Here is a 9,810-nt window from a genome sequence, read left to right as displayed (position 1 = left end):
CATCCAGTCCTGCTCCTCCACCCACAGGATCCCTGCACTCCCAGACAAGACACAGACAGGAGGATCCGAGAGAGGACCCACAGCAGGCGTTTGTAGACACTCATGGGAAGTGCAGGCTAGAAACGAAGGGGAAATTTCACCAAGAAAAGAGAACTTTCAGAGTCTCGAAGGAATTAAAGAGCAGAAAGGAAACTGGAGGTGTCTCTGGAGCTGTAGTGGGGGCAGGTGACCAAATCATCCAGGTGAGGAGAAGGACGGTTCTTGGGGGCAGCCCGGAGGATAGACAGAGAATACCAAAGTTGAAGAAACGAAGCTGTGATCAGCTCAAGAGAGCCTCAGTCATTCAATGGATGCGTGTCCCTCTGTCTGCCCCCAAGAAACCACTGGTGACTCCGGGGCAGAGGGGAAAAAACAAGAATGACAAAAGCTGTCATTTAGAAGCACTTTCTGGCAGAGACAGGCAGAGCAACCCAAAGAGTAAGTTACAGATGAAAAGAGAAACAATCAAAACGAACACGCAAGACACCATCCGGCTCAGAAAACCTTTGCTCTTGGCAAAGGGGTTTCTGAGGCAGCAAGAATCTCTAGCCATGGAGAGATGATGAAAGGAAGGGCTCACCCTGGGCACCTGGTCCACACGGCCAAGCCTCCACCTCCAACTCCTGAATCGTACGATCCCTGGTCTCAGAACGGTGAGATAGCCCCTGACAAATTAGGGAGGAAATGATATGGGGCCAGAGATGCTAGGAAAATGTGCAAACCCCTGTGCTCTTGGGTTGGTTAGAAATTCCATACTTTAGGTCTTAGTATTGTCAGCCATATCAGAGCAGGGGACTAAAGTACAGAGTTGAAAAAGCTTTTTATTTCCCATGATGAGCTACTGATCATTGTGATACTGACCAAAGCCACATCGATAAGAATAAATTCATTCAAGGTTTATAAGAAATATTCTAGTCACGTGTTGAAAACTTAAGAAGAGAAACCATGAACTAATTAACAAATGTGATAAACATCGGAACACAAAAGTCAGTGCAACTTGCTCCTTTTAAGAGGTGAGGAAACTGAGGTCCAGAGAGGGGATGATTTTCCCGCGTCGCACAGCTGGCCTCTGTCTCTGTGCTCTTTTCACCACCTTTGCCGTAAAGTCACTGTACCGCTCCCACCCTGCGCCGGCACCGACGGGCAGAGATTGTATTTCACCTTCACTCTGCATCTCCAGTGAAACACACCCCTGGGAACCTCAAAGTGATCCACCCTCTTAAGAACATTCCAAATGACGAAATGGAGCCCCAGCCTCCCCACACATGGAGTCTCTGAGCCCATCTCCCGCCTGGCCCTCCCGGGGTCCAGTCTCATCTCCTCACCGGCCACCTCATCTTGTGCACAGAATCCCAGACTCCTGGCAGATGAAGCTTTAAGTTTAGATGCTCTACTTTCCAATTTCCTGGGAAGAGAAGGAAGGGGAAGAGAAAATACATGCGTGAGGCTCTTTAGCAAGTTATACAAAGCCTTCCTTTTTGTGTTCCAAAAATTCTCTTTCGGGCTCATCTAACGTCACTCTTCTTTCCTGTCTCCTGGGCTGTGGCACTGCCATCCACCGAGAACGATCTTTCCCAGAGTCTGCCCCGACAAACTCCTATTCATCCTTAAAGGCCCGCTTCAAACAGCCCTTTCTCTCAGAAGCCTTCCCTGCCTCTGCTTCTCGCCCCTGTCCAAGCGCTATGGGCTGTCTTATTCATTGGACCCCACCTTCACCACTGCCACAGGCGTTCACCCAATTTCTGTTCTCACAGCTGTCATTCCCACTAGATCCTGAGTGTCCTGAGGATCGTGATTATTCATTGTAAATCTCCATGGTCTAAAACAATATTTTATATATAGTACTTATTCAGTGGCTATGGGGACATGATATAAGACAAGCAGTAGGGGAAAGAGACAGAGAGAAACACACAAAACTCCCACGCTCAACCTGCACACCCAGGAAAGGAATCTTGGGAAATGAAATATCTAGAATAGAACTGAGAAATATAATGTGAGGAGTGGTGTGTTGATAAACCAGGTCTCTAAAAAAAAAAAAAAAAGCTCTTTTGGAGCACGTGCCAATTCCCAATTTGCATGGTACAAAAACTTCCACCATAGCTAACTTCAAGCTACCGACCTGACCACACTAAACACAATTGGGAAGAAGGGTACACAATGGCTCTCAAGCTGGTATGAGCCAGCTCCAGCACGCCATTGAATGCAAGCCGCATATGTAATTTCAAATTTTTCAGTAGTCACATTTATAAAACGAAACAGCCAAAATTATTCTTAATATTATTTTATCTCAACATATTCAAAATATTACTTCATCTAATCCTTATAAAGATTATTAATGAGATGTTTTACATTCTTGGTTTCATAGTAAGTCTTTGACATGCTGGTGTACATTTTACACTGCAGCACAGCTCTACTCGGACTAGCTGCATGTAGCTAGTGACTATTGGTGTAGGACAGCACAGACCTAGAATCAGAGTCAGTGCCACACAGAGACAGGCCATCTGCCATTTTTAAGAATTTTGTCAATGGTGATGATTTTTAAAATGGTGCTGCCTTTTTATAACTTCAAGCAGAAACAGTACTTGTCCCATGGGCTAGATTAAATTTAAGAGGAGGTCAGATCTGTTGCACCTTCACAGGACCTCACGCCTCCTCTCAGATGGCTGCTCCGTCAGAATCCTGAGCGCTTACTAATTACCACATTCTGTCCAGCTTTCATTGTGTGAGATTGAAGGCAGCCAGTGCACACCCACCTACACTTTTCCCTCCACCCCACATGCCAATTTAGCCTCAGAAATTGCCCCCTTCACAGGGCTACTTCTCCCATCACGTGACTGCTGAAGAGCATACGGGAACACAGATAATGAGGCTTGATTTTGCCGAAGCCGGATGTGAATGGAAGGTGTCAAGAAATGTACCTGTTGATTAGCCAAAGAGACAAGCTGCCACGCAGGAACCTGGGGGAGGAGAATGTAAGGCCTCCTTTTTTGGAAGGAGAGTTCTGTGACCGACAAGCAGTGGCCCGGACGTTGGGCGTGGTGGGGTCCAGCTCCCCTCTGAGTGAACTTCAGAAAATCCCGTAATCTCCGTAGGTTGGCGTATGCTTCTGTAATCTGACATTGAGACTCTGGCAGCGGGTTTCTGAATATAGAACAAAAATATGTTTATGAAAATGCATTTTTATGGGGAAAAAGTGTTAAGTGCTGGAATATCAAGATCAAAAGCAGCAGACCTTTGTGGGCGATGCACAAACTGGAAATGGGAAAGCCCGGGTTCTTTTCTGGCTCTGTCGGAAATTGGCTGTGGATAATCATTAACCTCCCTGGGCCTTTCCCTGGTGTGAGTTAGGTTATATCATCCTCCGTTAATACCCTCCATGGCTTCCCGTCTCTCATAGAGTCAAACTGCCCCCACCCTCCCCAGCGCCATCTCTTCCCCTTCTGCTTACTCTAGACTTCATCCATTCAATCTGTTTGTGGCCCCCTTGACCCTCACTTCTCACTCAGTTGACACATTTCAGTGAGGTGCTCCCTGACCACCCTATTTAAACTTTAACCCTCGCCCCTTTTTCACTTTCTTCATAGTAGTTCTTACCTCCTAACACAATATAGGTCCCAGGCTAAAAGTCAACGGGTCAGGGGAACTGGTGAGCGGAGTCCCGCCCTTCAGGGCATTTGGATGGATGGCCTCTGAAGCCCCTTCTAAGTCTGATATGCAGCAGTAGACACAGGGAATTTGGCGCTGAGTTTCCCTCCCTTTGAAACCAGAAAGAGTTTCTCCTACCAACTGGGCTGGAGGCATTCTCCCCAGTGACATCTTCCCACAGGGTGACATCTAAAAGTCTTCTGTCCCCCAAAGATGGAATGAGGAGAAACAGCCTTAAATCATGTGGCTTCCATAGGACCTGTGAAAGGGTTCCTATTTTGTGAGCTTGGAGGTGGAGTAGAGTTGCCAGGGGATGTCACAGAAACTTCTCTCTAAGGAGAAGGTGGATACCCTTGGGCCCCGATGCTGTAGACGAAGCAGCATGGAGGCAGGAGGATGGACTTTGTGACCTCTCCAAGTTCCTGCCAGCCCCTTCCAGCTATAATTCTATGATAAAACCATTAGAAGGCCCAGAGGTGATTTAGCCTCATTTCTCCCATCCTGATGATTGAACACATTTTTTAAACCCTATAAACCCTAAACCGTAATTCTTTTACAGCAGAGGGAAAGACAGGACAGTCATGCAAGGGTTGGAGCGGGGGAGTTGTGGGGAGAGGTTAAAGGCAGAGGAAGGGTCGTTTAGATTGTGGTTGTCTTTTTTCATTTGGGGTTGATGGGGTGGGGGGGTCGGTGTTAAACGTGAAGTTTGATGACTGAACAAAAGCAGGGCAAAGGAGGAAAAAGAATGTGGAAAAACTCAAACCTGCAGTTTTCTGATACACAGAAGGGAACCCCAAACTCTGCTCATTACGGTGCGTATTTATGGCCGATCATAACGTGGAATTGCAACGCTGCAGCCTCGGCCGGGAGTGTGGAGTTCTTCCCATGTGCTTCCAATTAAGCGCGTTTGAAGTTGCCCTGGGTATTTATTTGTAGGGGATTTACTGCGCAGAACGATTAAAGTTTGTTCTTGTTAGGAGTTTGGGGCTAGTTTTGGGGGTGGGGGAGGTGGAAAGGGGAGAGTTAGCTGGAAAGAGAAAAGGGGGCTGCCGGGGCACCCTGAATGAATACCTGTATCTGTGTTTTAACGTACATACAAACACACACACAAGGGCCCTTTGTTTTCAACGTGGTGAGGGTCCAACATCTCTGACGGTGATTTTGTTTATAGGAAATCCTTTATAATGCACGTTTAGTGTTTCCATATGGAAATCTCCTAGGACGGTTCCCCGCACCCCCCGCCCCCTCCCCTTTTTTTATTTGGATAAGGCAAGAGAAAAGGGACTGTACATTCCAAAGATTCATAGTCATTCCGGATCAAATTCAATGGATTTTGGCAAGAGTTGAAAAACCCAGATGCAGGCCTTCAGCCTCCCGCTGAGCCGCCTCCAGCTGTGAGTGTCTGGTGGAGGCACTTTGTAAAATCATGAAAACCCTATTAAATTCATGAAATATGATATACTGTCGTTTCAGACTAACTTTCCATTGAACTATCCACGAAGAGAGAATTTGGTTAACTTGCTGGGGACGGGGGAAGTGGCATGGCTGGGGCGGGGTGTCAGGCGGGAGGTGCAATTGAGGAAGGAGGTACTAAGAATTCGTAAGAGGCTGTAAATTTCCGTGTCTGGGTATGAGGGCTCCTTGAGACCCCCGCAGCACCAGGCTTGCTCAAGGTTTGTTTTGACTCTTCTTAGAAAAGGAGGTGGTCACCATGATTCCTCTCCCTGTCAGTCTGCTACAGATTCAACAGGGATCAGTTAGCTGCTGGGATGATTTGTTTCAGAACACAAGAGACCCCAGCAATCCCAAAAGATATTTAGGGTCCATCCTTGTTTTATAGCGGAGGGGCCAAGGGCAGAGGAAGAGACAATGACTTGCCTAAAGTCCAGCAAATTAAACACCCAGAGCTCCTGAATCCCAATTTCGTTCTTTCTACCAAAGCATGCCACGTGCCTGGATGCAGGAGGCTGACCCCTTCACTGGGCACTGGCCCTCTCTGCCTCAGATCAGAGCTGCTGACAATACTGTTTTTTTTTTTGTTTTTTGTTTTTTGCATGAATTCATAGGCCCAGACCCCCTGGCCAGCTATGAAATGTCCCATTTTGAAGAAGCCGGACACTCTGGGTTCATTTCCTATTGGAGTGTAATTCAGATCGTAAAATGATTGCATGTTTATTTTCAAACAGTTCAGCTCCCTGGAGGGGAATTGGTTTTGTTCTCTGGAAATCGCCACAGGACCTGGGCAATTGCAGGAGTTCAGGGGTGTGTGTGTGTGTGTGTGTGTGTGTGTGTGTGTGTGTGTGCGCGCGCGCGCGCACAGAGTTTGCCACACAGGAAGCCAGCTGGGGCACTCCTTCCCCATGTGTCTTGGCACCCTAGGGATCCAAAGCTCAGACTCCTGGAATAGAAGGGTGCACAGAACATACCTAGCCCCCCGTCGTCCATGCAGTGGTCCCTGAAACAGGAATGGCACACTCTGCAAGCAGCAGCACCTCTGACCCAGTTGCCAGGGGCAGCTTTGTGCATGGAAATGATCAGAATGAAAGCTGACTTTGATTGAACGCTTACAGTGTGTTACTATGGCACTGTTTTAAGGGTTTGGCATGAATTAAATCATTTCACCCTAACAACCCTATGAGGTAATACTATTTCCCCCTTTTGCAGATGAGAAAACTGAGGCAAGTTGCCCAAGGTGTCATCACTGACTAAGATCACATAACTAACATAAACGACTGAGCCAGCGTTCAAACCTCTGCAGTCAGGCTGGAGAGCTCGAGCCCTCAAACTGCCCATCCTGCTAGCCACCCCGATACACACAGACCTAAATACCGATGGCAGACACTGAGGTCTTAACTCTCCCCGCTCTCACTCACCTTGGAGGTGGACTCTTTGAATTAAACATTTCACACTCTCTCCTTACCTTTTTGATATGCAAATACCCCTGAGTATGGTAACACATTAAGTCACTAATACTCTAAGCCAGGGTTTCTCAAGCTGTAATAATGGGCATACAAATTCCCTATCAATCTTGTTGAAACGTAGGTTCATTCAGTAGGTCTGTGGAGGAGGCTGAGATTCTGCATTTCTAATGAGCTCGCAGGTGCCGCTGGGCTATGGAACACACCATGAGTAGCAAGGCTCTCTGCTCTTTACCTGATTGTTTTCCTCCACCAAAAGAGGCACCCACGAGAAAGCACATGTACAAGAAGGCAGCTGGGAGGGCCAAGGACATTTCATCAATTTCACAGCAGTGGCTCGAACTAGCCCTCCTGCTGCCCAGCGGAAAAACCACTAGATTTCCAAGATGCAAGGCTCAGGCACTGGGAGACCTGGAGTAGGTGCAGAGTCCTTGGGGCCATGAGAAGTCCTTTGATTGAAAGCTTTGCAGCAGCTGGCAGCAGCCACATGCCACAAGAACAGAGAGTCCAGTACCTGTACCTCTCTGGCAGGGTAGTAATGAGTGTACATAATCACTGGGTCAGGAACAGCCAGCACCAACGCTTCTCTCACATCCTGGGGGGAAGGCTGCTGACCAAAAGGAGCTGGCCCCCTGTGGCAGTTTCCACCTCTTGCTGGAGACTTTAGGCAGACATTTAACCTTTCCGATTCCATTTGTTTAACGTGTAAAATGAGAGGGTTGCACTAGATAATCTTTCAATCCCTCCGCTTCTTTCTATCCCAATCTATGAGCCTATAAATGCCTCTACAATAAATAAAAATCCAGCACGTCATCTAAAAATCCAGCATGTCTAAAGATTCCAACGTCCTATTGCCAACACCACACATCAGGATATCAGATAGAAGCAGTTTCCTCTCCAGCTGGAGGCTGAGCACCATAAACAGCTCTCACATGAACCTGGGCGCCCTGTCCCCTGTCCGCATCTTGGGAAGCAGACTCAGGAGGTCAATTCCCTGCAGTCACAAAACATGCTGCCCGAGAGCCGAGACTGGAAGGCGGGAGGCTTGTCCCCAGGGCTCTGTTCACAGCCAAAACACACCGCCTTGTGTTCCGCCCAGCTCCGAAGGCCTTGTACAGCCAAGAGAAACAGGCGTTTGAGAGCGGGAAGGGGCAGCACTTGACCCCAGGCCTCTTTTGTCTTGACTCTCCCTGGCGAAGGGAGGCAAAGCACTGTGGCGGGCACACCCAGTAGACACTTAGTCCAACAGAGCTGGGCTTGAATCTAGCTCTCCCAGATATGGCTTACGGACTCTCAACCTCTGTGGCTACTGCGAGCATCATTCTTTGAAAGGGCTCAGCGCAGAGTAGGTGGGCAATAAGGTGAAGCCGTTCCTCTGAGTGACAGTCAGTATTAATCAGTCACTCCCCAGGCCTGTTCTCCAATCTGACAGAATCTAAAGGGACCCGTGGACCCTGCATTGCCAAACAACTAAAGATCCAGGGTTCCAGACCAACACTGTCCAATAGAAACATAATGCATGCCATCAATATGTTTAACGTGTAATTTTTTAGTAAAAAAAAAAAGTTTAAAAAATTTTCAGTATATTACATTTAAAAAACAAAAACTAACACTCTCTATTAATTTTAATCATTTATTCAATCTAGCCTAAATAGTACCATTTCAAAATAGTATCAAAATAGTATCATATCCAAAATAGTATCATTTCAACATGTAATCAACATTAAAATTATTAGTGATATATTTTACATTATATTTTTTGTGCTGTCTTTGAAATTCAGTGTGCATTTTACATTTAGGGCACATCTCAGTTTGGACCAGCTACATTTCAAGTGCTCAATAGCCACATGTGGCGAGTGACAACTGTACCCAAAAGTGCAGATATAGAACAGAAGACATAGGTGCGCAACATGCCAGCAGTGGCAACAAAAGGGGGTGGGCGGGGGGGGCGGGTACATAGGGTTTAGGCCTTCTCTAATCTCCAATAGCCCCCCTGCCCAGTCATCCAAACGATAATACTATTAATAACAATAAAATCCTAACAATAATGTTCTTAGATGTGGAGACTAGGCATCTCTTCAATCTTATGTAAAGGGTGAACAAAAAGATATTTAGAAAACTTTCCTGTTTTTATTGATCTTCACTATTCGAGCTAAGTAATAACTATGGGCTTGCTATGCACACATAACTTTAGACATTAACAACACTCGCTTCCGGCCAGAATGTTGCCCCTCAATTCCTTCAATAAAAAAATTGGGGTATCTATGACTGCCCAGCAGTGAAGGCACTGGGCATCACAAAAAGCCCCTGCACGGGGAGTTCCTCGACAAATGTGTTCAGTGCTGATTACTTTATAAATGTGATTTAAATGAGGACCTTAGACAAAGTCAAGAGCATAGGATGCTGGTAGAATAGACTGCATGGGTGCAGGGTTTATAACAGAGAGTCAGGGCATTAGGGGGCAGGAGGAAGCGTTAATGTGTAAGGCATGGAATATTTGCTGCTAGAGGAGAGTTTTGAAAAGTACCACGGTACAGACAGCACAGATGACTCTCAGGAACGGGGTACCAGGTGAGAGGGCACGAGGATGCAGGGTACAGGCGCCGTGCTGTCGCAGTGGGGGATTTAAGTGTAAGACCCATCACAGAATACTGGACATTAGAAACGAGGTTCAGGAGAACCAGGGCTTGGGATGAAGGGAAAGCAGCATGAGAACAATTCATAGCCGCCTCCAATCCGAGAACGGCACTGCAGGGTTTTGCCACTAGCTTCATGACTTGCCTTATTTATTGCTAGGATTGCAAAGTCCTGCTTGTCCCTTCCTTCCTCCCTAACACTCCCCAATTCCATCTCTTGGACTCATTGTCGCCTCTGTTAACAGAAGTGTCAGGACACAGGACAGACCAGGGGAGAGCAGGGGCGGTGATAGCAGACCCATTACAACTGTTGGCACTTATGAGTCGCTTCCTTATAAAAATTGGGATAATATTTACTAGCTTGATAGACTGGAGGCTGAACCAGATGTCTTCCAGCTCTCAACTCTGGAATTCTAAGAAACAAGTCAAGAACTCTATACCCTAAGTCTCACTACCACAGTAAGACTTCCACACATGGACTGCATGGCTCAGCACTACCCCGACTCCATTGCCCTCAGCGGTGGTCACACCCGTCAGAACAGGCTCCTTCCAGGCAACTGTCCATCATCCGT

General features: G+C 47.0%; 1 long non-coding RNA gene across 1 annotated transcript; it reads right to left on the bottom strand.

Annotated features, from left to right (window-relative positions):
• Nucleotides 1–949: 949 nt before the first annotated feature.
• LOC107196270 lies at nucleotides 950–3,292 on the bottom strand. The gene is made up of 3 exons (XR_003042601.1): nucleotides 3,272–3,292; nucleotides 2,958–3,180; nucleotides 950–1,444 (listed from the first exon to the last, which is right to left on the bottom strand). It is a non-coding gene; the product is annotated as an uncharacterized LOC107196270 (long non-coding RNA).
• Nucleotides 3,293–9,810: the final 6,518 nt, after the last annotated feature.

This window comes from Pteropus alecto, unplaced genomic scaffold (genome assembly GCF_000325575.1).
Source record: "Pteropus alecto unplaced genomic scaffold, ASM32557v1 scaffold146, whole genome shotgun sequence".
In the NCBI taxonomy this organism is placed as follows: domain Eukaryota; kingdom Metazoa; phylum Chordata; class Mammalia; order Chiroptera; family Pteropodidae; genus Pteropus; species Pteropus alecto.
The sequence above is the reverse complement of the archived record's forward strand: the minus strand, read 5'-3'. Positions and strand labels throughout refer to the sequence as shown.